The following is a 27,847-nucleotide window of genomic DNA, read 5'->3' as shown; positions in this document are numbered from 1 at the left end:
TTAACTATTCTAAGATACTTCTGAGATGTAGGGTGGCACAATGGCTCAGTGGTTAGCACTGCTGCCTCACTGCACCAGGGACATGGGCTTCAATTCCACCCTTAGGCAACTGTCTGGGTGGTGTTTGCACATTCCCCCGTGTTTGCATGGTATTTCTCTGGGTTCCAAAAGAGAAAATGCTGGAAAATCTCAGCAGGTCTGGCAGCATCTGTAAGGAGAGAAAAGAGCTGACGTTTCAAGTCTAACTGACCCTTTGTCAAAGATTTCTCTGGGTGCTCTGGTTTCCTCCCACGGTCCAAAGATTTACAGGTTAGGTGGCTTGACCAAGCTAGATTGTCCAGGAATATGCAGGCTGGGTGGATTAGCCATGAGAAATATAGGGATAGGGATAAGGGAGGAGAAAGTGAGGACTGCAGATGCTGGAGATCAGAGCTGAAAATGTGTTGCTGGAAAAGCACAGCAGGTCAGGCAGCATCCAAGGAGCAGGAGAATCGATGTTTCGGGCATAAGCCCTTCTTCAGGAATGAAGAAAGTGTGTCCAGCAGGCTAAGATAAAAGGTAGGGAGGAGGGACTTGGGGGAGGGGCGTTGGAAATGTGATAGGTGGAAGGAGGTCAAGGTGAGGGTGATAGGCCGGAGTGGGGTGGGGGCGGAGAGGTCAGGAAGAAGATTGCAGGTTAGGAAGGCGGTGCTGAGTTCGAGGGATTCGACTGAGACAAGGTGGGGGGAGGGGAAATGAGGAAACTGGAGAAATCTGAGTTCATCCCTTGTGGTTGGAGGGTTCCTAGGCGGAAGATGAGGCGCTCTTCCTCCAACCGTCATGTTGCTATGGTCTGGCGATGGAGGAGTCCAAGGACCTGCATGACCATCCATAACCTCATCACCTCAGGGGATCTCCCATCCACCGCCTCCAACCTCATAGTCCCACAACCCCGCACCGCCCGTTTCTACCTCCTGCCCAAAATCCACAAACCTGACTGCCCCGGCCGACCCATTGTTTCAGCCTGCTCCTGCCCCACCAAACTCATCTCTGCATACCTCGACATGGTCCTGTCCCCCTTACTCCAAGAACTCCCCAACTACGTTTGGGACACCACCCACGCCCTCCACCTCTTCCATGATTTTCGCTTCCCCGGTCCCCAACGCCTTATCTTCACCATGGACATCCAGTCCCTGTACACCTCCATCCCCCATTACGAAGGACTCAAAGCCCTCCGCTTCTTCCTTTCCCGCCGTACCAACCAGTACCCTTCCACTGACACCCTCCTTCGACTGACTGAACTGGTCCTCACCCTGAACAACTTCTCTTTCCAATCCTCCCACTTCCTCCAAACCAAAGGAGTAGCCATGGGCACCCACATAGGCCCCAGCTATGCCTGCCTCTTCGTAGGATATGTGGAACAGTCCATCTTCTGCAACTACACTGGCACCACCCCCCACCTTTTCCTCCGCTACATTGATGACTACCTCGTGCTCCCACGAGGAGGTTGAACAGTTCATCCACTTTACCAACACCCTGACCTCAAATTCACCTGGACCATCTCAGACTCCTCCCTCCCCGTCCTAGACCTTTCCATTTCTATCTCGGGTGACCGAATCGACACGGACATTTACTGTAAACCGACCGACTCCCACAGCTACCTAGACTACACCCCCCCCACGCTGCCCCCTGTAAAAACGCCGTCCCATATTCCCAATTCCTTCGTCTCCGCCACATCTGCTCCCAGGAGGACCAGTTCCAAAACCTACCACCCAGATGGCCTCCTTCTTCAAAGACCGCAATTTCCCCCCAGACGTGGTCGACGATGCCCTCCACCGCATCTTCTCCACTTCCCGCTCCTCCGCCCTTGAACCCCGCCCCTCCAACCGCCACCAGGACAGAACCCCACTGGTCCTCACCTACCACCCCACCAACCTCCATATACAGCATATCATCCACCGTCATTTCCGCCACCTCCAAACGGACCCCACCACCAAGGATATATTTCCCTCCCCTCCCCTATCAGCATTCCAAAAAGACCACTCCTTCCATGACTCCCTCATCAGGTCCACACCCCCCACCAACCCAACCTCCAATCCCAGCACCTTCCCCTGCAACCGCAAGAAATGTAAAACTTGCGCCCACACCTCCCCCCTTACTTCCCTCCAAGGCCCTAAGGGATACTTCCATATCCACCACAAATTCACCTGCACCTCTGCACACATCATTTATTGCATCCGCTGCACCCGATGTGGCCTCCTCTATATTGGGGAGACAGGTCGCCTACTTGTGGAACGTTTCAGAGAACACCTCTGGGACACCTAGACCAACCAACCCAACCACCCCGTGGCTCAACACTTCAACTTCCCCTCCCACTCCACCAAGGACATGCAGGTCCTTGGACTCCTCCATCGCCAGACCATAGCAACACGACGGTTGGAGAAAGAGCGCCTCATCTTCCGCCTAGGAACCCTCCAACCACAAGGGATTAACTCAGATTTCTTCAGTTTCCTCATTTCCCTTCCCCCCACCTTGTCTCAGTCAAATCCCTCAAACTCAGCACCGCCTTCCTAACCTGCAATCTTCTTCCTGACCTCTCCGCGCCCCCAACCCACTCTGGCCTATCACCCTCACCTTGACCTCCTTCCACCTATCACATTTCCAACGCCCCTCCTCCAAGTCCCTCCTCCCTACCTTTTATCTTAGCCTGCTGGACACACTTTCCTCATTCCTGAAGAAGGGCTCATGCCCGAAACATCGATTCTCCTGTTCCTTGAATGCTGCCTGACCTGCTGCGCTTTTCCAGCAACACATTTTCAACATAGGGATAGGGGAGCATGGGTTTAAATAAGATGCTCATTGGAGGATTGGTGTGGACTTGATGAGCTGAACGGCCTGCTCCCACACTGTAGGGAATCTCTGATTCTACCTCTGGTGGTACCCCAAATTCTACCCAAATTCTACTTGAAGTCTTCCAAATTAAAGGTTGTCAATCCTTCTCCTCTATTCTTGGTGACAAACACTGACACCCAGGAGAAAGTGAGGACTGCAGATGCCAGAGGTCAGAGTCGAGAGTGTGGTGCTGGAAAAGCACAGCAGGTCAAGCAGCATCCATGGAGAGGGGAGAATCAGCCTATTCTTGATGAAAGACTTTTGCCTGAAATGTCGATTCTTCTACTCCACAGATGCTGCCTGACTTGTTGTGTTTTCCACCACCACACTCTCTCCACTGACATCCAGTTAAACAGCACCTCAAATTTAACATTTTCATTCATGTTTTCAAACCATTTGATGGTCTGGTCATTTTCTACCTTCTGAAACTCACAACCATCAAAAATATTTGTGCTTGTCTAAGTTGACCTGCTGTATATCCCCATTGCTGCATTTTATAATCGTGATAAAAATTGACCAACCAATTTTGACTTCCATCATCTGATTTTAACACCTGGGACCTTGCATGGGCCAAAATGGTTTTACAAAGGCAAAATCAAATTCTGGTCACTATCACCAAAGTGCTCACCTACCTACAAATCTAACTTCTGGCCTGGTTCATTACCCAGTAGCAAATCTAATGTGACCTCGCCTCTTGTTGGCCTGTCTTCATACTGTGTCAGGAAACCCTCCTGCACAAATTGGACATAACCTAACCCATTTAAAGTACTCGAACTATAGCTTTTCCAGTCAATATTTGGAAGATTAAAGACCCCCATAACAACTACCCTGTCTCTCTCACTCCTATCCAGAATCATCTTTGCTACCCTTTCCTCTACATCTCTGAAACTATTCAGAGGCTTATAGAAAACTCCCAACAGGGTGACCTCTCCTTTCCTGTTTCTAACCTCAGCCCACACTACCTCAATAGACGAGTCCTCAATCATCTTTTTTGCTACCATAATACTGTCCTTGACTAACAATACCACCTCCCCCCTTCTAACACCTTCCCTGATCTTACTGAAACATCTAAACTCCAGAACCTTCAACAACCATTCCTGTCTCTTCTCTATCCATGTCTCCGAACAGGCCACAACATCGAAGTCCCAGGTACCAACCCATGCTGCAAGTTCATCCACCTTATTCTGGATGCTCCTGACGTTGAACTAGACACACTTCAACCCACCTTCCTACCTGCTGGTACACTTTTGCGACCTTGAAACCTTATTCATGACCTCACTACTCTCAACCTGCTGTACACTGGAGCTACATTTCAAATTCCCATCCCCCTGCTGAATAAGTTTAAACCCTCCCGAAGAGCAGCAGCAAATATCTCCCCCCTCCTCCCCCCTCTCCCCCGGTTATTGGTACCCCACAGGTGTGAAAGCACAATGCAAGCAGATGATTCAGTGTTGCTTATCAAAAATACCACCTTTCAGATGAGACATTCAACCAAAGCACCATTGTCCTACACAGATAGACATGAAAGATCAATTTAAAGAAGGAAGGAGAGAACTCTTGGACAATATTTACCTTTTAAATTAGTGCACATTATCTTATTGGTCTGCCATGTTTAAGATGACTGTGATTGGCTGCATTACAACTGTGGCTATCCTTCAATCATGCTCTGTTGGTTATAAAATGCTCTGGAATCACCTGATGTTAAGAATTGTGCTATATAAATGCAAGGTGCCATGGTGGCTCAGTGGTTAGTACTGCTGCCTCATAGCATCAGGGGGCCCAGGTTCGATCCCAGCCTCGGGCGACTGTCTGTGTGGCGTTTGCACATTCTCCCCGTGTCTGCGTGGGTTATCTCTGGGTGCTCCAGTTTCCTCCCACATTCCAAAGCAACATCACACTGCAATCCAGTAGGTTTATTTGAAATCACAAGCTTTTGGAGCGCTGCTCCTTTGTCAGGTGAAGTGACGAAACGCTCCTTCATCTGATGAAGAAGCAATGCTCCAAAAGCTTGTAATTTCAATTAAACCTGTGGGACTATAACCTGCTGTCATGTGACTTCTGACTTTGTCTGCCCCAGTCCAACACTATCACCTCCGCACTAAAGATGTGTACGTTAGGTGGATTAGCCATAGGAAATGTGGGGTCATGGGATAGAGTGGGGTGGTTGGGACTGGGTGGTTCAGTGTGGACTTAATGGGCTGAACGGTCTCCTTCCATACTGTCAGGATTCTATGATTCTAAGTCTTTCTGGTAGAGCGGCCTCCAGCACATAGTCGCAAATGAGTCTCAGGGCAGCTCCTCGGCCGCACTGTCTCAGTTATGTGCTGTTCAAACTGATTTGTATTCAGCTCAAAGCCGTGACCCCCTGACCTCAAAGGCTGCAAACTGAGCTGAGCGGATGCTTCCTCGGAGCCCCTTGTGAAGTTTCTCATTGGGGCTGGATTCATTTCAAGTTCACGCAGGCTCTGTCCAAGTCCTGAGGAATTATTTCTTTTCCCCCTCGGCTGTCATTGGGCTGTTAGCTGATTTAACGAAAGCGGAAACCAAGAAGGGAACCGTGACTCTCCGCTGTTGAAATGTGAGTTTTTTTTTAAACTGGCTGGGGTTCCATTGATCACGATGGTGTGCTCTTGACTGCGGAAAGATAATTTGGCATGCTCCTGAGGCACTGAGTTAAGATCACACTTGCCCTTCAATAATGGCTCCTATTCCATCTTGTCACTCAGGTTTCTGCTGCCTTGTTTGCTAGGATAGTTTTCTCCATCTTCCAAGAAGCTAGTTTTATCAACAGAGGCTCTCTTTGTTCAAAGACTTCACCGTATCCTCTCCTCTCTCATAATAGACTGAAAATGCATTGTTCTGCCGAAGCAGTTATTAAAATCCCACCAGACCTTTTAACATTGAGCATGACTGTTAGCAGGATCATATCCTATGCCAATTACTGCTGGAGGATATTTTCTTTTAGATTCCCTACAGTGTGGAAACAAGCCCTACTGCCCAACAAGTCCACATCGACCCTCCGAAGAGTAACCCACCCAGACCCATTCCCCAAACCTATTGCTCTACATTTACCCTTGACCAATACACCTGAACACTATGGGCAAATTAGCATGGCCGATTCACCTAACCTGCACATCTTTGGACTGTGGGAGGAAAACAGAGCACCCGGAGGAAACCACGCAGACACAGGGAAAACATGTAAACTCCACACAGTCGCCCGAGCTGGAATCAAACCCAGGTCTCTGGCACTATGAGTCAGCAGTGCTAACCACTGAGCCATCATGCCGCAGATAAGCCCTATACCACATTCTTATGAAGCACCTCAACGCTTTATTTTAGCAAATTCACTAATATATTTAGGCTACCAAGAGCTGTGATCCTCTGACAGTCCCATTGTCAGACACAGAACTGGACAGTGAGGACCCTTGCCTTGGCTCAATGAAACCAGAGCGGGTAAATGACCCCAGTGAGGAGCTGGATAGCTACCTCAGCCCAGCGAAGGTCCAGCAGTTCGTGCTTACCTTGGGGATGTAGACAGCCACCCCAGAGACAGGACAGTCATATGGACAATGGTAACCCCATAAACTGGGGGTTAAAGAAGTTTCATTTGCTTTCATATAACAGGGCACCCACTCAGTAGGTGGGTTCCGCTGAAGCCACAGCCAAATACCAAGAGACTGGATAGTTAATAAAGGTAACTGTTAATAGGATAACTGTGAATTCGATTAATTCAATTTGTTCTTTGTAATGTTAAGACATGCAATGTATATAACTATGAACGACATGGAAAATTGTACAAGTACCAAAGATTTATTTACACGAATAAAGTATATTTTGAAATTAAAAAAAATTCACTAATATATTTGTCACCTGTGTTGCAAGAAGAATATACTTTACTAGAATTGGAAATGATACTTTGAGTACCATGTTCACTGGGGTCATTTACAATTAGCAATGTAGACAAAAGGACAAATGATGTATCAGTGGCGAGTTCTGCAAGTTGGGTGCAAAATCCAAGTGACTGTTGTCACTGCTGCAGAACAAGCAGACACTTATCCTGCATCAAATAAGGCCATTCAACCCATCATGTCCATGTTGTTCTGTAACCAACTTGGCCCTTGTACTGAGACCAGCTTTTGTGGTGCAATTATGCTCTAACACTGAAGCAGGATAGGATTCAAGTCTCACTTTCTCCAGAAGCATGTCATAATACCTCTGAAGAGGTTGATTAGGAAGTATCTATTACTAACATAGCAGCCACATCCTCCCCCGCCCACTCCCCTCTGCCCCTGTATAACAAAGAACCAGATAGACAGGGGTTTTGTGGGGTGGGATGGGGGGGGGGGGCGGGGGGGGGGGAGTATGCAGCCAGTAATGATCATTAGCAAGGCACAAAACAGAGGAAATGGCAAAAATACATTTGGAGAAATCTACTGAAGCACATTGCAAAGGTTCAAAGATAGCAGCAATTGATGTGATAGTTCCTATCAGGCTTTTTGATTCTTTCATTGGATATGTCCATTTATTGCTGACTTGCCCTTGAGCTGGCAATGGTGAGCCACCTTCTGAAACCACTGCTGCCCATGTGCTGTGGCTAAAGCAACTGTGCTACTAGGAAAGACTTTCCAGGATTTTGACCCAGTGACAATAAAGGAGCAGTGATAAAGTTCTCCAAGTCAGAATGGCGAGTAGCTTGGAGTGGTCCCTCCAGTGATGACTCTACATGCCTCCTTCAGGGTTGCAGAATGAGGAGATGCTGTCAAAATGACCATGGTGGATTTTTAAATGCAGCTTGTACATTGTATACACTGGTGCCAATGTACATCAGTGGTGATAACCAGAAGGACAGGTTCATGAGGTACATTTAGTGTCTGATCGACATCAATGAGAAAGGAAGATTCTTGAAGTTCATATCATGAGTGATAGGGATGCAACTAGTTCATGGTGGTACATCCAGCTGTCTACAATCATTGGCCTCAACAGAGATACATGAGAGATGGTACGGAAGAAATGAGCAACAACGGAGAGCTACTGAGACAATTCTCAAGGGTTTGTAAGAAAGTTTGTCACTGAAGAAGAGGGCAAGTAGAGATGGGTAGACGTAAATGGGACAAGTGCAGTACTGAATGGGGATTGTTGAATTCCTTGCAGAGAAAATGAAAGGGATTTTTACCAGGACATTACAGAGGCACATATAGGGGTGAACATGATTGGCAATGAGAGCAAGTTAGTGAGGCACAGGCAGGGGTGAACGCTTGTTAAATAGGCACTGTTTGCTGAACAAGAACCTGGCACAGGATGAAACCAGCTGCATCAAACCTTTCTTTGCATGGAAAGACAAAGAAGGAAAACTTAAACAGACAAGGATTGAAGAGAATGAAAGGCAGAGGCAAAGAGAACAGATTATAGACAACAAAAGAAGATGTGATGACAATTGCTCCTTCAATAGTAGAATTGTTTTTCAGCTGGCATGACATCAGAACAAATACATTATCTAATAAAGGAAGGAGCTAACTTTATAAAATTAGAGGGTTGGGAGATAGTGTAAGAGTAAACACAGCTTTCTTTGTTTCAGTGAAGTGATAGAGATATACAGAACTGAATGGTTCTGTTGTCAAAGTGTCTTAATTTAGGAACAATTAATGGTGAATGTCATAAACTTTTCATTGACATAAATTAGTTTGTGTGCATTACACACATAATGAATCCCATGCATAATAAACCCATTACTAACATAACTAAGCCTGTCCACAATGAATCTATCGCTGGCAATTTTATCCAATTTACTGTTCAGGCAATTTTATTAAGATCATTAACCCAGTTGACAAACACAACAAACCTCTTGCTAACCCTGTCCATCATTAACACATAACAAAGGATAACAGGAAATACTCCAAATAAGAACATAACATAAAAACAGAAGAACTAGGAGCGGGAGTAGGCCATCTAGCCATTTGAGCCTGCTCTGCCATTCAATAAGATCATGGTTGATCTTTTTGTGTTCTCAGCTCCACTTACCCACCCTCTCACCATAACCCTTGTCTATCTTAGCTTTAAAAATGTTTAATGAAGTAGCGTCAACTACTTCACTGGGCAGGGAATTCCAGAGATTCACAACCCTTTGGATTAAGAAGTTCCTTTTAAATCTGTTGCCCCTAATTTTGAGGCTATGCCCTCTTGTCCTAGTTTCACCCACCAGGAGAAACATCTTCTCTATGTCTATCTTATCCATTCCCTTCATAATTTTGTATGTTTCTATCAGATCTCCCCTCATTCTTCTAAATTCCAATGAATATAATCCCAATCTACTCAATCTCTCCTCATAAACCACCCCCCTCAACTCTGGAATCAACCTAGTGAACCTCCTCTGCACCCCCTCCAGTGCCAGTACATCCTTCCTTCCTTAAGTAAGGAGACCAAAACTGCACGCAGTACTCCAGGTGTGGCCTCACCAGCACCCTGTACAGCTGCAACATAACCTCCCTGCTTTTAACCTCAATCCCTTTAGCAATGAAGGACAAAATTCCATTTGCCTTCCCAATTACCTGTTGTACTTGCAGACCAACCTTCTGTGATTCACGTACAAGGACACCCAGGTCACTTTGCATAGCAGAGTGCTGCAATTTTTCACCATTCAAGTAATAATCCTTTTTACTGTTACTCCGACCAAAATGGATGACTTTGCACTTATTAACATTGTATTCCATCTGCCAGACCTTTGCCCACTCACTCAAAGTATCTATGTTCCTCTGCAAAGTTTCACAGTCCTCTGCACACTTTGCTCTGCCACTCATCTTAGTGTCATCTGCAAACTTTGATACAATACACATGGTCCCCAAATCCAAATCCAAAGCCAGTTTCAAAACAGTTTCTACCCTACTGTTGTTAGAATAGTGAATGGACTGACAAAACTCTTAACATTCGCTTGTACCTGTGTTTTGGTTTTTGCCACTGTTTACCTATTATTTACTATCTATGCTCTTTAACTCTGTCATCTGCCTGTATTGCTCACAAGACAAAACTTTTCACTGTGCCTCGGTACACGCGACAATAAATTTAATTCAATTCAATTCAAATCTTCTATGTAAATTGTGAATAATTGTCGTCCAACACTGATCCCTGAGGCACACCACTAGTCACTGATCACCAACCAGAATAGCACCCATTTATCTCCACTCTTTGCTTTCTGTTAGTCAACCAATCCTCTATCCACACTAAATTTTTACCCATAACGCCATGCATCGTTATCTTATGCCGCAGCCTCTTGTGCGGCACCTTGTCGAAGCCCTTTTAGAAATCCAGATGCATCGCATTCCCTTTGTCCACTTGCTCATAATGCCTTCTTAGATTTCCAGTAGATTAGTTCAGCATGACCTGGCCTTCATGAACCCATGCTGTGTCTGTCTAATGGGACAATTTCTATCATCGATGCATTGCTTTTTCTTCCTTGATAACTGACTGAATCATCTTACCCACTATAAAGGTTAAGCTAACCAGTCAATAATTTCCCATCTTTTGTCCACTGCCCTTTTTAAACAGTGGCAGCACATTTGCTGTTTTCCAATCCGCTGGAACTGCCTCAGAGTCCAGTGAATTTTGTAAAATTAGCACAAGCGTATTTGCTATTTCTCCTGCTATCTCTTTTAGCGTCCTGGGGTAGCATTCCATCAGGGCCTACTTGCGCTTCTAGTTTAAATGTTTCTGTGTTAAATGCCTTATATCAGCTCAGCATGTCTCATTGATATCCAGCTTCCTATCTGAACAATAGGCGAGTGGCCGAGACATTTCAACATGGAGGTCAGAACGGGTACCTGGAAACTTCAGTTCTCCATTGGCTGTGAGGAGCCTCATTGTTGCTCAACCTCCAACTGTAATCCAGCCACACACACCCCTCATCAATGGAAGTTAATGTCTGGTTAATCTCTCACAACCATCATAGATCCTCTCCGATCCAGTTGTAGACCTCTCAGGAAGGACCGATCTGCATTATAAGGTATACCAGCTGCCGCAGGAACACTTTGATTGCAGGGATAGGCACCCCACTCAGAAATTGGACCTTAGCTGAATATCTTAGTGGTGCTCGCTTGCTCTCTGGACCATTGCTAAGTTAGCACCCACCTGCAAGCTTATGACATCCATGCCTTGCCATGCTTTGCTGTGCCAATTAATGCATTCACACAAAAAAGCAGCTCGACTTGCTGATCAACAGTGCTTAGTGTAAGGGGCATCCATCTTGCTGTATGGCACAGTGGTACATCAAACTCAAACCGTATGCCAGCAGCTTATGTTACAAGCACACAGCTTGTGCAACAAGCAAGCAGACATACCTCAAAGTCTGAAGGTAGTAGTCCTTACCGGTGTCCATGGAGGCACCAGTCAGTCAGGGGTCCTGGCACAGTCAATCAAGGGAAGACTCCAATACCAGTGCAGGGAATTGGCCAGGGTCAGGCATCTGGCCTGGGTGCTCTTGGTCAAGGGGTCCATGCCTCTGTAGTGCAGGGAGTAGTTCACAGTTAGTTCGGGAGTAGAACTAACGTTTGGTTAGGTTATACAGCCATCATTCAGGGACCTGGGGTCTTCTCCTCTGGGGTTGTCCAGTTAGGTAGCTCAAAGTCATCCCATAAAAATGAACATAAAAGGAACAGGGGTGTTGCGGGGTTGGGGGGGTGAGGTGGGAATGGATGTGTTACATGGGGTTTGTTTCCATGGAGCTTGGGGGGAGGGGAGAAGCTCAGAACCATGTGGTCCATGTTTCTGGGGGGAGAAGCTCAGTCACCCATTTGTCAGGGTTTCAGGCTGTGGGCTGGGGGAGGAAAGCAGAGAAGATAATTCTGAAGAGCAGGTTAACACTGTCTGCAATGGGAGGGAGATGGTAATGTGATGCCTTGAATGGAGGGGGTCATGCAAGAGGGGTTGTCATCCATGGTCAGAAGCATTCTGGCTTCAAGGAGGGGCAACAGTGGACAATCCACCTGTCCTGCTCCTCAGATGCTGCCTGACTTGCTGTGCTTTTCCAGCACCACTCTAATCACCTCAGAAGCCAGGGCCTGCAGAGCATGGAATGGGGGGAGAGCAGGTGTCAATGTGAGCAGTTTGGATGGGGACCTCAGCAAGTGTACAGCCCATAGGATACACAGGTGATCAGGAGGAGCATCTGGATGTCGGGGTCACCCTCCCACCTCCCCCAACAGACATGGCTGACCATCTCATTCACATCAACACTTCAGGATGCAGAGGCCAGGGAAAGACCAGGCAGCTTTCAAAATGTAAGTTCTCTTGAGGCTGCCCTGCAGACTTTTAAATGTAACATGGATGCCAGTCTTTTGGCAGATGTTTAGTGAATGGCAAGTTATTCTGGGATGAGTAAAAGGTAAGATGGAGCTTGAAATTGCTGTAGGGGTGGGGTAAGTAGTTACTGTATGTTCGATAAGATACAGCTGAAATTCTCACTGCGCCCTGAGGTGAAAATACCTCCTAAAAACTCTACTCGATTCACCCGTAGCCAAAAACAAATGCAAGATTCAACCATTCTTTTCTCTATCCAAAGTGGATAAATTTATACTTATTCACATTGAATTCCATCAACCATTTTCTTACCTATTTGTTTAGCCTGTCCAAATCTTCTTGAAGCCTCCTTGCATTCTCTTCACAACTAACGCTTCCACCCAGCTTTGTATCAAATGTGGAAAATATTACACTGAGTCCCCACATCCAACTCAGTTATTTAGGTTGTGAGCAGCTGAAGCTGTAGTGTTGATCCCCTTGTGGTACTTCATTAGTAACAGCCTGTCATCCCGTTTATTCTGACTTTCTCTGTTCTGTCTGTAAACCACTTCTTAATCCGTAATCTGGTATATTATTCCCAATCCCATTTGATCTAATTTTCTTTACTAATCATCTGTGTGTGAACTTATCAAAAATACTCTGAAAATCCTAATGCACCACATTCACTGGCTCAAGTAAGGTTAGGTTACATTTGTTACTTTCTAGTCTACAGGAAAATTCCCAGTATATATTGAATTTTACAGTGTAACCACCAATGTCTTAATTATCTCCATGGCCACCTGGGAATTATCAAATCTCAATCCTGTCATTTTTTTAACACTATCTCGTTATTAATACCAACAGCTTCCTCATTGATGCAAGTCCCTTGGTTCTCTAGTATTTTTTTCCAGGATATTTTCTGTGTCTTCCTCCATAGAGACAGACACTGTAATTGTTCAGTTTCTCCACTTTCTCTGTTCTCTGCTATAAATTCTCCTGTTTCTGCCTGTTCATGGACATACATTTATCCTTGTTAATAATTTCCTTTCACATAAATGAAGAAGATTTTACAGTTTGCCTTTACATTTCTTGCTAGCTTATATTTATATTCTCTTTCCTTTTCCTTTGTTCATTTTGATTTGGTTTGATTTAATTGATTTGTTGTCACTTGTACCTAAGTGCGCTGAAAAGTTTTGTTTATGATCAATACAGGCATGGTAAGCGAGGGCATTCAGATCATAGGGTGGAAGAAAAACTAGGCAGAGACATACAAGTTTCCTTGCACAGGCCCTGCTCTAGGCAAAATCAACAGTTGAAGTTAGAGAGTCTACTCATCTATAACGGCAGGGAAGAAGCTGTTCTTGAATGTGCTGGTGTGTGTTCAAACTTCTGCATCTTCTGCCTGATGGAAAAGGTTGTTGGAGAGCATTACCAGGATGTGATGAGTCTTTGATGACGTTGGCAGCCTTTCCACGGCAACAGGCAGTTTAAATGGAGTCCATGGATGGGGGGTTGACTTCTGGTCTGTGATGGTCTGGGCTGTGCACACAACCTTCTGTAGTTTCTTAGGGTCTTTAGTCAGAGCAGTTGCCATACCAGGCCATCATGCATCTGGATGGAATGCTTTTAATGGTGCATCTGTAGACATTGGTGAGGGTCCTTATGGACAGGGCAAATTTTCTGAGCCGCCTGAGGAAGAAAAGGTGTTATTGTGCCTTCTTGAGCACTGCATCTACATGGGAAGTCCAAGACAGGTTGTCAGTAACCTTCTCAACCTGATACAGATGGGGGTGTGATGTCCTTTCTTTCTGAAGTCAATGAACAGTTCTTTAGTTTTGCCGACATTCAGAGAGAGGTTGTTCTCAATGCAGCATGACACCAAGCCCTCAATCTCCCTTCTGTATTCTGACTCATCATTGTTAGATATTCATCCTACGACAGCGGTGTCGTCAGTAAACCTGTAGATGGTGTTCATTCCAAATTTGGCAACACAGTCGTGAGTATACAGGGAGTACAGTAGGGGGCTGAGAACACATCCCTGGGAGGCTCCAGTGTTGGGTGTTATTGTGGAGAAGGTGCAGCTGCCTATCTTCACTGATTGCTGTCTGTGGGTCAGAAAGCCGAGGATCCAGTTGCAGAGGGCATAGGCAAGACCAAGGTCACAGAGTTTTGAGATCAGTCTGGAGGGGATACTGGTGTTGAAGGCAGAGCTTCAGTTGATGAACAGGAATCTGATGTAGGTGTCCTTGTTGTTCAGATGTTCCAGGGATGAGCGCAAGGCTAGGGATATGACATCCGCTGTGGACCTGTTACATTGGTAGGCAAACTGCAGGGATCGAGGCAGCCTGGGAGACTGGAGTTGATGTGGGCCGTCACCAGCCTCTTGAAGCACTTCATGCTTATGGAGGTCAGAGCCACAGGGAGGTAGTCATTAAGACACATTACATATACTTTAGTAGGTACTGGGATTTCTTGGTCATTATTTGTTGAATTCCCAATCCTCAGATATATCACTTTTTCTAACCGCCCAATAAATTCTTTCTTTTCTTTTCGTTAGGCATCGTGGATTCACCTTTTGTATTAAGATTTCTCTCATAGAGAAGGATGTATATTTGATGAATGTAATATGATATTTCTTTAAGCCATTATACTTCTAGAATACTTCTAGCTTTTGCTACATCAAACCATTTAGTTTAATACTTTGCTAATTCATCAGAACCAACTTATTCCTCGAACCTTCCAGAGTTGAGTGGTCAGTTAGATCAGTTGATTGGTTTGTAATGCAGAGTGATGCCAACAGTGTGGGTTCAATTCTTATTATGAGATCGTCCTAAAGATCCTACCTTTTCAACCTCACCTGGGGTCTAGTGACCATTAACTTAAATTCACTGCCAATTATCTCTCTCTAATGAACGAGCAGCCCTCTGGGATGATGGTGACTTTTACTTTGGTTGTCTTTCTTCAGATTTAAGATCTAAATTTTAAAATGAACTGCATCATTTTAAAAGTTAAGGTAAAATTCTACAATATTAACAATATGAAAGTATCAACAGCTGAATAGCAAGTGGAGAGATGACCTATAAATCAATTAATTGAGGCAGAGAGATACTTACTTAAAATTAAAAATGAGGTGATACTGGAGGGAAGCCAAATGACTGGATTGACATGATCGGTATAAACGTTACATACCGAGGTTCTAACCAAAGTAGCAAGTAATGCAAAACTGTACAAACTAATTAAGGTAGAGAGATCATAATAAGTTATCAAAATGTTGGTGATGGTGATCACTTGCTACTCAGCTGTTGACACTTTACTCGCACTAGGCAAAAGTGAGTACTGCAGATGCTGGAGATTAGAGTCAAGAGTGTGGTGCTGAAAAAGCACAGTGGGTCAGGGAGCATCCGAGGAGCAGGAAAATCGATGTTTCGGGCAAAAGGTCTTTTGCCTGGAATGTCAATTTTCCTACTTCTGCCTGACCTGCAGCGCTTTTCCAGCACCACACTCTTGACTTTCCTCACACTGTCTGACTCTCTTGATCACCTGCAGAGGTTTATTATTCAGCCTGTCGACTCCCACCATTTTTCTGATCTTTTGATCTCTCTGATTATAAATTCTGTGCCTGTGTGCTTCTCGTCACTTTACCTGACAAAGGAGGAGTGCTCCAAAAGCTTGTGATTTCAAATAAACCTGTTGGATTATAACCTGGCGTTGTGTGACTTCTGACCTTGCTTGTCAAGGGTAATGATTTGACTGCAAGCTCTAGGAGACACCTTGACAATGAATTTGGAAGTTCTGTCTTTCCATTTGTAAAGCGTTCTGCAGACTCCCAAAATAACTCTAGAAGTGGCTTGACAACTTCCTCAACCACGAAGGGACTGGCCCATCTGAGAGCCTGAAAATAACTAACTGCCAGCATTCAGATAGATGCAAAATCACAATGTTGGTGGAACATGTGTGCTAATGATTGATTAGATTTAGTCGATTTAATACCTGAAGTACTCTCCTTTTTTGTTACATGCTCAACAAGTGTTTGGTTTATTGTAAGATTACACTTTAATTACATGTCCGTTGTCTACTAAACATTGCAACAATCAACCATCCTCACTCTTCTGGTATTTGGGGAGATATAAACATCTGCAGTACGTCCTCCAGCTGTGGTATATCACAAGCACTGAAATGAATCAGAAAGGAACTTTATTTTTAGTTGGCAAAGCCTTGCTGTGCTGGAAGCCATCTGGTCTCTGTTTTAGTCTTTAAACTTTGTTTCGGGCAAACAACACTGAAATGAAAATATTGCATTTAATAGATGCATATCTTGTCCAAACTTTCTTCATAATTGTTGATCCTGATAATAGCACATGCAAAGGTTCAACACTAATTTGTACATCCTCTCAATGGGGCCAAGAAATTGATTTGAACTTGTTGTTGTTAGTCCTCTAGAATACCCAAAGAAGACTTTTAATAAAATTGATTTCTTTGCCAGGGACACCCAGATTAAGATTGGGATGAAGGGAAATCACAAACTTGCTGAGGACAATGAATCAAACAGGTTCAAAATACCATTCAATGTATTTTCTTTTTCATCCATTCTAATTGCTTGTGATTTAAGTGTCTTGCTAAACCAACCAGAAGGCATTTACAAATCAACCACATTGTTGTGGTAACATTTGAAGTAACAAATAGACCAGACCCGGTAAGGAGACAGATCTCCTTTGCTAAAGGGCATCAGTGACCCAAATGGGTATTCAATGTTTTCAAGGAGGAATTGGATGTAGTTCTCCAGCGAAGCAGGCATGGGAAGAGAGTGAAAACAGGTTACTGAGTTGGATGGTCAGCCATGATCACATTGAGTGGCAGAGCAGGCTTGAAGGGCTGAATGGCCTACCCCTGCTCCTATCTTCTATGTTTCATAACAATTGATCATAATTTCATGGCATGATCACTGAATCTGAATTTCACTTTTTTATTAATTCATGAGATGAGGGTGTCATTGACTAAGCCAGCATTTATTGCCCATTCCTAATTTCCCAGAGGACATTTAAATGTCAACCAGTTAAGGGTCTGGAATCACATATAGGCCTGACCCGGTAAGGATAGATACTACCTCCCTGAAAGGATATCTGAGAAAGACAGGGGGTTTTTTCTGACAATGGATGGGCTTTGTTAGACCTTTTATTCTTTTGTGGGATTTGGGCATCACTGGCTGGGCCATCCCTATTTGCCTTTGAGAAAGTGGTGGTGAGCTGCCTTCTTGAATCACTGCAGTCCACTTGCTGTGGGTTGACCCACATTGCCGGTAGGGAGGGATTTCCAGGATTTTGACCCAACGACTGTGAAGGAACAGCAGTATGTTTCCAAGTCAGGGTGGTGAGTGGCTTGGAGGGGAACTTGCAGGTGGTGATATTTCAAAATACCTGCTGCCCTCGTCCTTCTAAGGAGAAGTGGTCATGTATTTGCAAGGTGCTGTCTGAGGATCTTTGGTGAATTTCTACAGTGCATTTTGTAGATAATACAAACTGCTGCTGCTGAGAGCTGGTGGTGGAGGGATTGAAAGTTTGTTGACGTGATGCCAATCAAGCGGGTTGCTTTGCCCTGAGTGGTGTCAAGCTTCTTGAATGTTGTTGGAGCTGCACCCATCCAGGCAAGTGGGGTATTCCATCACACTCCTGACTTGTGCCTTGTAGATGGTGGATAGACTTTGGGGTGTAAGGAGATGAGTTACTCATAGATCATAGAACATAGAACAATACAGCACAGAACAGGCCCTTCAGCCCTCAATGTTGCGCTGACCTGTGAACTATTCTCAGCTCGCCCCCTACACTATCCCAAAATCATCCATGTGCTTATCTAAGGATTGTTTAAATCTCCCTAATGTGGCTGAGTTAACTACATTAGCAGGTAGGGCATTCCATGCCCTTACCACTCTCTGTGTACTCGCTGCAGAATCCCTAGTCTCTGATGTGCTCTTGTAGCTATTGTGTTTATGTGGTGAATCCAGTTGAGTTTCTGGTCATTGGAACCCCAAGGATGTTGACAGTGGGGGATTCAGTGATGGGAATACCGTTGAATGTCAAGGGGCGATAGTTAGAGTGTCTCTTATTGATGATGGTCGTTGTCTGGCATTTGTGTGGCGCGAATGTTACTTGCCACTTGTTGGCCCATGCCTGGATGTTGTCCAGATCCTGTTGCATTTGAGCATGAACTGCATCAGTATCTGAGGAGTCACAAATGGTGCTGAACACTGTGCAATCATCGGTAAACATCCCCATTTCTGACCTTGTAACAGAGGGAAGGTCATTGATGAAGTAACTGAAGATGGTTGGGCCTCAGACACTAAACTGAGAGACTCCTGCAGAGACGCCCTGGAGCTGAGATGACTGACCCTTCACAACTACATCTATCTTCCATTGTGCCAAGTAAGACTCTAACCAGCGGAGTGTTTGCCCCCGATGCCCATTGATTTCAGTTTTGCCGGGGGAGGCGATGGCCGAATGGTGTTTTTGCTCGACTGTTCATCTAGAAACCCAACAATGTTCTGGGGACTTGGGTTCGAATCCCGCCACAGCAGATGGTCGAATTTGAATTCAGTTAAAAAATATCTGGAATTAAGAGTTGACTGATGACCATGAAACCATTGTCAGTTGTCAGAAAAACCTATCTGCTTCATTAATGTCCTTTGGGAAAGGAATTCTGCCATCCATACGTGGTCTGGCCTACATGTGATTCCAGAGCCACAGCAATATGGTTGACTCTTAGCTGCCCTCTGAGATGGCCTAGCAACACACTCAGTTATATCAATCGCTAGACTCCTAATTCCAGATTTCAATAGAATTTAAATTATGCTATGGCAGGATTGGAACCTAGGTCCCCAGGATATTAACTGGGTCTCTGGTTTAAGAGTCTAGTGATAATACCACTAGGCCATCATCTCTCCTAATTCCCAACTTATAAATTAACTACATTTACCTGATGCCAGCTGTTGATGATGGAACATTGAGCCTGAAGCTCAAGCTAACTAATCCAGTCATTTAACTGTTAAACCACTGTCTGGTGAGAAGATATAAAGGCGCAATTTACAGATTTTATTAAATAGGATTACATATGGTACATAGCACAGAAGAAGTTTGCTACAAACGGTGCATGTCCAAGTGGTAGTGGGTTCGGCATTCTTGTCAGTCCTCTATGTTTCCTCACAGGGATCTGAGTGAAGGGGCTATGGTGAGATGTGTGGTTGACTCAGATCAGGAGTATGGCAAGACCAATCTCAATGCCTGGAGCACCTTGCATCACATTTCAAATGTTTGCTAATCAACCCATCCAGAGATCGTAGTACATACGTTTGGAGCAGGAGAGACTTGAACCCAGGTTTTCTGGTCCAGAGGTTAAGATACCTCACCTTTTATACTTTTGACAAGCAACAAAGGGATTTCATGGCTAAGCACTGACAAGTTGCCAATGAAGGGGGATTATTGCTTGGTAAATGCCTTGTTAATGTCCCAACTTGCCTTATTAAGCTTCCTATCTTGCTAAAAGTACCAAAAAGGTTGGGCATCGAAAAACCTAACACCATTGCAGGTCCCTACTCCCTGGGGGTCAAGAAGGCAGCTCAGCACCAGGGAAATTGGGGATGGGCAAAAAATACTGGACTTGCCAGTGACATTACATCCCATAAACAATAAAGACAAAATGTCAATGAGAGATATGAAGTGGAGACTTTATCTTAAAACAATCACATGGGCCTTTGATAAGAACTGTTTCAGTGATGTGACAGGATGGAAACCTGATTGGAGGAATTCAAACATAGAGCTCTGGGAGGATAAGCATTGGCTGAGAAAGGGTTACCTTGTACAAGGACTTTGGAGAGGAAAGGGATATTGATGATAGGATGGTAATTTGGGAGGTCATGAGTCCAGGATGGCTTTGGGGAGATGGTGATGGTAATGGCGCCAGCAATGAAGTATATGGGGGCAGAGTGAGAGACACGAGAGAATCATTAACAATGTCAGTTAACATGGGACCATAAACATAGCAAAATATGGAAGGATTTGGCATTTTTGAAGTTGCTCTTAAAGATTTCCGTTATGAAAAAAAGACTGAGGAGACATTTAATGGAAATGTGTGACATTATGAGAGATCTAAGTAAGTTAGGAAAGAGGTCAATAAATATTGGGGGCAGCCATAAATTCAAAGTAATTCATAAAAGGATTATAAGGTAGCTGAGGAGAATATTTTTCATCCACTACTTGAATCGCCACTTAAATAAGTGGTTGAGGCAGGAACCTTCATTGCATTTGAAATATATTTGAATATAGACTTGAGGTAGCATGAACATCCATAATCAAAAGTAAGCTGAAAAGTGGGATTAAGCCAGAGAACGTTTATTTTCCAACATGATCCATCTGTATTACGATTTTCTGTGCTTCTGTAGTTCAACTGAACAATTTAGTCAGTGCTTGCCAGTTGCTCTTTGCAAACGATTTTAATATTTGGATTGTAATCCAAATTTCTTTTGGAATTTGAAATGAAAAAAAAGCAATAATTTTTATGTTGACTTTATTTGTATTAATATGCCACACACATGTATCCATGAAACAGTGCTGTCCATTTCTGAAATGAAAACAAAATGTAATTGCTTCTTCCCATGTAATATGCTGATGTCATGTCCTTTTTGTTAAGTCAACAGGTGAAAACATTCGAAGTGCTGCAAGCATTTTTTGTTTGTAACTCAAAAACATGTTGTTATTAAAAGGGTTGATTCAGCCAATGATTTACCGTAGATGTAAGTTAAGTGAGTGTCTCGAAAGAGAGTCACACTTATCAATATGAAAAGAACTCAAGCAATGGCCCTTCAAAGAAGGAGGGGAAGAGGAGGCAAGTTAAAACATAGTGATCTCTTGTGACTTAGAAAGACTAACAAGGAACTGATTAATCCCTGATCTGTAACAAGCCATCCCCTGTGGAATACTTCCCAAAACATAGAGCACATTTTATGTTTTTTCTTTTGAAGAGGAGTTGGACAGAAATTAAAAAGTCAGTTTCAATTCAACTGGACTGTGCTTGTGGGACTGAATACTTTTTGTGAGTACCAGCCTGAGTTTGAGTGTCAACGTACTATAAAGGTCACAGTCGAAGAACTACTCCCGCCCCCACCCCATCCCTGCCAAAAGCCATCCCTGCATTGCAGATAAAGGAAAATCCTCTCACTCCGAATGGTGCAAAAGGAAACAGAACCAAAACATTCTCACGCTAAATGCTAGAGCTCAATCACACTTGAAAGGAACGCGAAGTATAGAATCTCAACTAATCCGCAAAACCAAGGATCATGATCCCAGCTATTTAACAATCAATATCAAACCAATAAGCTCCACCACAATAGCCATAACATTCAACTGTATCTTATTTTTGCCTTTTATCCTTTTGAAACTTTCCTCTCGTTTCCTAATCTTTATGTATGTATATTGTATAACTAATTTATTTAGTGGTTAGTAATTTAAAAAGCTCACTCTATATTAACTCAAGAAGCCCTGGCTAAAAACGGTTCTTTCTAAAACATTACTTGATTTGGGTCTGGAACAAGGGAAGGGGTCAGGTTTTGCATTAATCTTGTTGCATACTAATTAAAGCAAGGAGTGGGGTGGGGGGATAAAGAGGAAGAGCCAGTTCATCCCTCCTCACATGAGAGCCTAAAGATATGGCATATCCTGTCTAAAACCACAGCAAATTTGGAGTTTTGCTTTCCATTAATAAGCTTATCCAATCATTGTAACTCTGCTGTTTGGGGGACCTTGCAGTTTGGAATGAGCTCATTTGTTTTCTACATTAGGGCAGTGACACCATTTCAAAAAGCCTTCATTGGTTACAAAGAATATAGCGCCATCCTGAGATGGTGTGCGGTGCTATATAAATGTGAGTTATTTCTTTCTCCTTCTTCGACTGTGTCTCTAGCCTCACCCTACAGGCTGGTGCGGATGGAACAAAAACTGCATTCCATATGCGTGAGACAGCAATAATGAGTTACAGATTTAAAAGCAGCACATATTGTGCAGACAGATCCCGTAAATCTGAAATAAAATCTGAATAGGCTGGAAATACATAGCAGCCCTAAAAAAGGAAACATAGATAATACTCAAAATGAAGATCAGACCCAGAAATGGTATTAGGAAAGGCTTCATTTATAGAATTCTTATCTTTCTTCTGGCGTACTGATCTAGATTGGATCCTGTAATATTTATAGTTTTATGTTTTCAATGCTAATGGAGTTGGAGTGTTTGTGTGTGTGAGAGAGAGACAGAAAGTGTGGTTGTCTGTGTGTGAGAGAGAGTGTTGGTGTTTGTGTGTGTGTGTTTGTGTGTGTGTGTGTGTGTGTGTGTCTAATCATTGGGTGGTACTAAAACTCATCCCCAAGTGCCAAAGCTTGATGCCAAAATCTTAAATCTAACCAAAACGTTTAAAAAAGCACCAGGGAGGAAATGTTCTGATGCATTACGAGTTGTGATCTGGAATGTATGGCCCAAAGGGGTGGTTAAAGATGCCAAGTAACTTTCACAAGGAAATTGGGTATATACCTGAAAAGCAAAAAAAAAAATTGCAGGCCCTTGGGTAAAGAGCAAAGGTGTTGGGCTAATTGGAATACTCCTTCAAAGAGCCGGAACATATATGGTGGGCTGAGTGCTCTATGGTTTTATTAAAATTGTGCTTTGTTTTGAAAAAAGTTACTTCAATGTGTGGAAAATACAGGTTTGCCCCTTTCTTTCTGCTATAATGTTCTATTCTTTGCAGGAATGCAACTTCTTGCAGATGTTCTGTGAAAGGAAGAACATTTGTGTGAGCGTAGGCAGTTGACATGGCCTTTTGGTGCTCCCTGAAATTATATCTGTCCTCTAAATCTAAACTGAGAATGTAAAGAAAGAGCTAATGTCAACATTAGAGCACGTGGAACTGACGATAGGCTGAATCATATTTGTTTTTGGCTAAATCCATGTTGTGTTGAGCTTTTTAAAGGAATTTCCAAAGCAACTCTCAGATTAACCCCCTGCTGTTTGCCTCCTTCTTTTTCAAATCACTGGCACCTCCTCTCACTTTTGCTTAGCAACATGGCTACCACCTTTATGGTAACAAAAATAGAAATTGCTGGAAAAGCTCATCAGGTCTGGCAGCGTCCGTGGAAAGAAATCAAAGTTAACGGTTTCAGTTCGAGTGACCCTTCCTCAATTTTGTTTCTATTTTTGTCTCCAATTTACAGTACCTGCAGGTCTTTTGGTCGACCATTATTATCCTGAAAAGCAGCTTTTTGGCCTTTGAGGATGAGAAGACTGAGACCTTAAAAGAGGCATCAGCAAGGCTTCCTCCTGCACCACCACTCAGTTTGAACATCAACACTACAGTGGTAATATTAGACGAAAGTGAGGATTGCAGATGCTGGTGATCAGAGTCAAGAGTGTGTTGCTGGGAAAGCACAGCAGGCCAGGCAGCATCCGAGGAGCAGGAAAATCGATGTGTCGGGCAGGAGCCCTTCATCATGGTAGCATTAGAGTTAATGCTTGTGACAGCACAAGTTATCAACAGTCTCGGTACACATTTCACCGTGCCAGCTCTGTAGGCAGCTGTGGAAGGAAGGGCACACGCCCCGGCAGTCAAGGAACTGTCAGAGGCCAGTCACCAGCTCAGGCCCAGGTACGAGAGGATCCTGTGCTGTCTACAATCAGGGGTTTCATCCACATGCACAGGGAGGGACTGGGGCAGTAGACAGGCATCTGGGATGTAACGAGATCAGAAATTGCTGGACAAACTCATCAGGTCTGACAGTATCTGTGGAGAGAAGGCAGTTGTTGATGTTTCTAGTCAGACACCCTTTGAAGAAGGGTTATCAGACCTGAAATGTTAACTCTACTTTCTCTTCTCAGATACTGCCAGACCTGCTGATTTTTCTCAGCAATTCCTGATTTTGTTTCTGATTCCCAGCACCTTCAACTCTCTTTTTTTATATCTAGGATGTAATAATCCTTATCACTCAGAAACTGCAGCAGTGCAGATCGTCTGGCTGTCGATATGGACTGGTTAGTGTTGAAGTCAGAATTAGAGTTAGGTTTAGGATTCGAGTTAGGGCTAGGGTTTGTCCTAACTCTATTGCAGACTGACAGGGAGAACCAGGTCTAGCGCTATCAGGGTTGGCTGGACAGGGTGGCACGCACATCCACCCTTGCCCCAACCAGTGGGCAGAGACAAAAAGAACTGCAGATGCTGGAATCCAAAATGGACCAGCAAGAGGCTGGAAGAACACATCAGGTCTGACAACACCACATGGTGGAGAAGTCAACGTTTCGGGTATAACCCTTCTTCAGAGAACCAGAGGTTCCCAAGATCGAAGACATGGTAATAGAGGGACAGGGAGCCTAGTGTACACTCCAGGTGCCCATTCCTGCCCAGGAGACAGGCCATGCCAGGAGGGACCCAGTTGGAGGGGAAATCACACAAGTTGCCCCTTCAGACGTCTCCTCAGAACATTCCAGAGGTGGGTGGGTCCTCCACCTCTCCCCTCCCTTGCCCCTACCAACCCTTGGAAGTTTATGCCAAGGGGCACATTGGAATGTCTAGATCAGACACAGGTCCTCCCAGGGCTTTTTTTAATAATTCATTTGCGGGCTTGGCCATCATTTATTGTCTCAGAGGGCAGTTAGGAGTCAATCACATTGCTGTGGGTCTGAGGTCAAGCGCAAGCCAGACCGGGTAAGGATGGCAGTTTCTGTCCCTGAAGGAAAGATGACTTTTTCCTGATAATCTGCAATAGTTTCATGGTCATTATGAGACTTTTATTTCTAGATTATTATTGAATTAAATCTCTACTATCTGCCCTGGTAGGATTTGAGCCCAGGTCCCCAAAACGTTATCTGGATCCTTAGATTAATGATCTATCAAGAATACCACTGGGCCATCATCTAACTGTAACCCTCATACTCCCTAGCTGACAAAACCTATGGGGTCAATGGGCTCCACTGTTGAGCAGGCTCTCACCACTTCAAGTGCACAACCAAGGAGTACACTACGATCTATTGAGAAGTTCCAGCATGATGGAAGGTGACAGTGAGCATTCCTCAGCCAGTGGCTTGCAGCCTCTGCCTTAACTTACTTGTGAACCACGAAACATCCAAATCCCCTTCCTGGCTGCATTTTCCATTTCACCTAACAGGCTTTGCACTTCCCCAGGCCCCTCCCAACATGAGCCTGCACTTGCCCGATGTTGCCCGCCAACTGCTGGCGCATCCCAAATTTGGTCACGTATTGTCTCCCCCCTCGAAACCAGAGTGTGCCTAAAAATGGAAAACGAAAGGCTGCCTTTGTGACCTCCGCCCAACAAAGCTTTGTCACAAATTCCCCCATGTAGGATACTGGTACCCCTTCACCACTGTCATTCCTCCAGCCAGCAGCCCCGTTCTCGAAGAATAACTTTCCAACTCTCCTGCCAGTGAAGCGGCCCCTTGTGTCCCCCACCCCCTTCGTATCTTTGGGTGGATCCCACAGACTGACCATGCCCACTTGATTGACGAAACCAATCTGCCACAGACAGGAAGTGCCTAGGCCCCTGACTTGGGGCTGTTCCTTCCCATAGGTGTGTTAGCCTGCATCCTTCCTCAACCAACAGTGGTCTGTGAACACTTTAGCGAAAACTACTGTCTTGAGACTCCATCCCATGGTTGCTGTTTGTGGCACATGCCATGTGTTTACCATATAAGCTGTTGGCACGTGATAGAAGCATGTGATTGACTTACCATGGTGCAGTCCGGCAAGATGCACATTTCCTTGACTGAGGACTGCTGACCAGCAAGGCCAGCTGTCTGCTTCTGTAACTGCTTTGTCACAGAAATACATGGCATGGCGTGGATGTTGTGAGCATGCATATAGACGTGAGCACGAAGGGAGCAAGTGAACAGTCCCATGATGCAGCCTGGTAAATCCATGAATGGGTATCTGTCTATCTGTACAAAGTATCCCAGCTGCAGTCTTTCAATGCTAGTTCTAGCACACCCTCTAGTACAAATCTGTGCTTCCTGTATGACCTGTAAATGTATCAGGGTGGTGCCACAATGGTTGTGAGAGGTTGGCAGATATCAGATGCCCATGTCCATGGATATAGGTGTGTGTGGCTAGTGCCTGTGGATACAACATGGGGTCATTTGAAGTATGTGGTGAATTCACCAGGTACTCCATGTTGAGTTTCCTAGATGTCTTGGTACATTTGTTAAGATAGGAAAATGAATGTTAGTGAGATGATTTTTGTTAACAAGGCACATAACAAACAATATTCCTTCTTCATTAACAGTCATTGCTGCTTAACTAGAATCTCGCCATCTGTCAAAAGTAGAAAAAATGGAGTAAGATGCTCTTCGACACATAGAATCCACTACAATATGGAAGTAGGACATGTGGTCCATCGAGTCCACCCTAACTCTCCAAACAGCATCCCATCCAGACCTATTTCCCTACCCTATCCCTTTAACTCGATATTTCCCATGGCTAATTTATCTAGCCTGTACAGCCCTGGACACTATGGGCAATTTAGCCCAGGCAATCCACCTAACCTGCAAATCTTTGGTTTGTGTGATGAAACCAGAACAACTAGTGGAAGCCCAGACAGACTTGGGAGAATATGCAAACTCCACACAGACTGTTGCCCACTGGCAGAATCAAACTCAGGTTCCTGGTGCTGTGAGGTAGCAGTGCTAACTACTGAGCCACTGTGCTACCTCTTGACACCAAAATGGGCCTTGCCGGACTTTTCATCAGATTCAGTGACAAGTCTCTAGCTCCCATTGCTCAGACCCTTATATAATTCTTCCCAATGTGCTTTTCGTCATTTTATTGCATGTGTTTGTTGTTGTTCAGGTCAGCATTTGTTATTAATCCCTACTTGCCTTTGAACTGATCAGCTTTCTCAGTCAAAAGTCAGCTCATATGGGTATGAAGTATGCCCCAGCATGTCACGATGGAGGATAACTTTCTAAAAAGTGCATCAGTGAACCAGATAAATGTTTTCTACAATTGACAACAGTATTGCGATCATCATTAGCAATGACTAGCTTTTACCATTGCACAACCTCCAAGGTGGTGCTTCAATCTTAGGATATCCCAGGACCTTAGCCAGGGTGCTAGATTTACTCAGCTAGCGACAGCACCTCTATACTTCTACATCCCTGTGGAGTGGCTTTTGTACAGTTTGTGTTTAATGAAGCCTGTTGCAATTATGATGTAAGGCGAGTAACTTATCTTGTAATAAATTGTTTTTGCATCTTTGAATTTTGAAATAATGGTTTATGGGTTTTCTGTGTGTCTGAAGGGATTTAATGATTAACTTGTGAATATTTCTGTAGCCATGTTAATTTATTTTAGAACATTATTTTAGAGGAACATTTCCTGCAGAGTTATAGGGACTTTTTCTTACATTGAAACAGTTTCCAAGCAAATAAAGTAAGTAATTTAGTGCATTAGGCTTTCTGATAGAAGATTTTTTTTAGGCATTATGGGGAAATATCCGTCTCTTGGGGTAAAAAAAGCTTTTTTGTTTCAGTTTATGGCACTATTCAGAAGCCTTAGTGCACTTAGAATATGTAAAACAATTGCTCCTAAGAAAGAATGATAGACTTAGAACTGTTAAGTAGGAAGTTATCTCAGTTAAGGAGATTTTTTAAAGTTCCAGACCAGAAGTGTTTGGTTAAAA

General features: G+C 44.2%; 1 long non-coding RNA gene across 1 annotated transcript in view; it reads left to right on the top strand.

The window, feature by feature from the left end:
* Window positions 1–27,460, top strand: part of LOC140486492 (uncharacterized) — a 139,198-nt gene extending 111,738 nt beyond the window's left edge. Inside the window, exon 3 of the long non-coding RNA XR_011962591.1 lies at window positions 23,378–27,460. This is a non-coding gene — a long non-coding RNA (uncharacterized lncRNA). The remainder of the gene's footprint in view (window positions 1–23,377) is intronic.
* The last annotated feature ends 387 nt before the right edge of the window (window positions 27,461–27,847 follow it).

This window comes from Chiloscyllium punctatum, chromosome 15 (assembly GCF_047496795.1).
Source record: "Chiloscyllium punctatum isolate Juve2018m chromosome 15, sChiPun1.3, whole genome shotgun sequence".
Classification (NCBI taxonomy): Eukaryota; Metazoa; Chordata; class Chondrichthyes; order Orectolobiformes; family Hemiscylliidae; genus Chiloscyllium; species Chiloscyllium punctatum.
The sequence above is the reverse complement of the archived record's forward strand: the minus strand, read 5'-3'. Positions and strand labels throughout refer to the sequence as shown.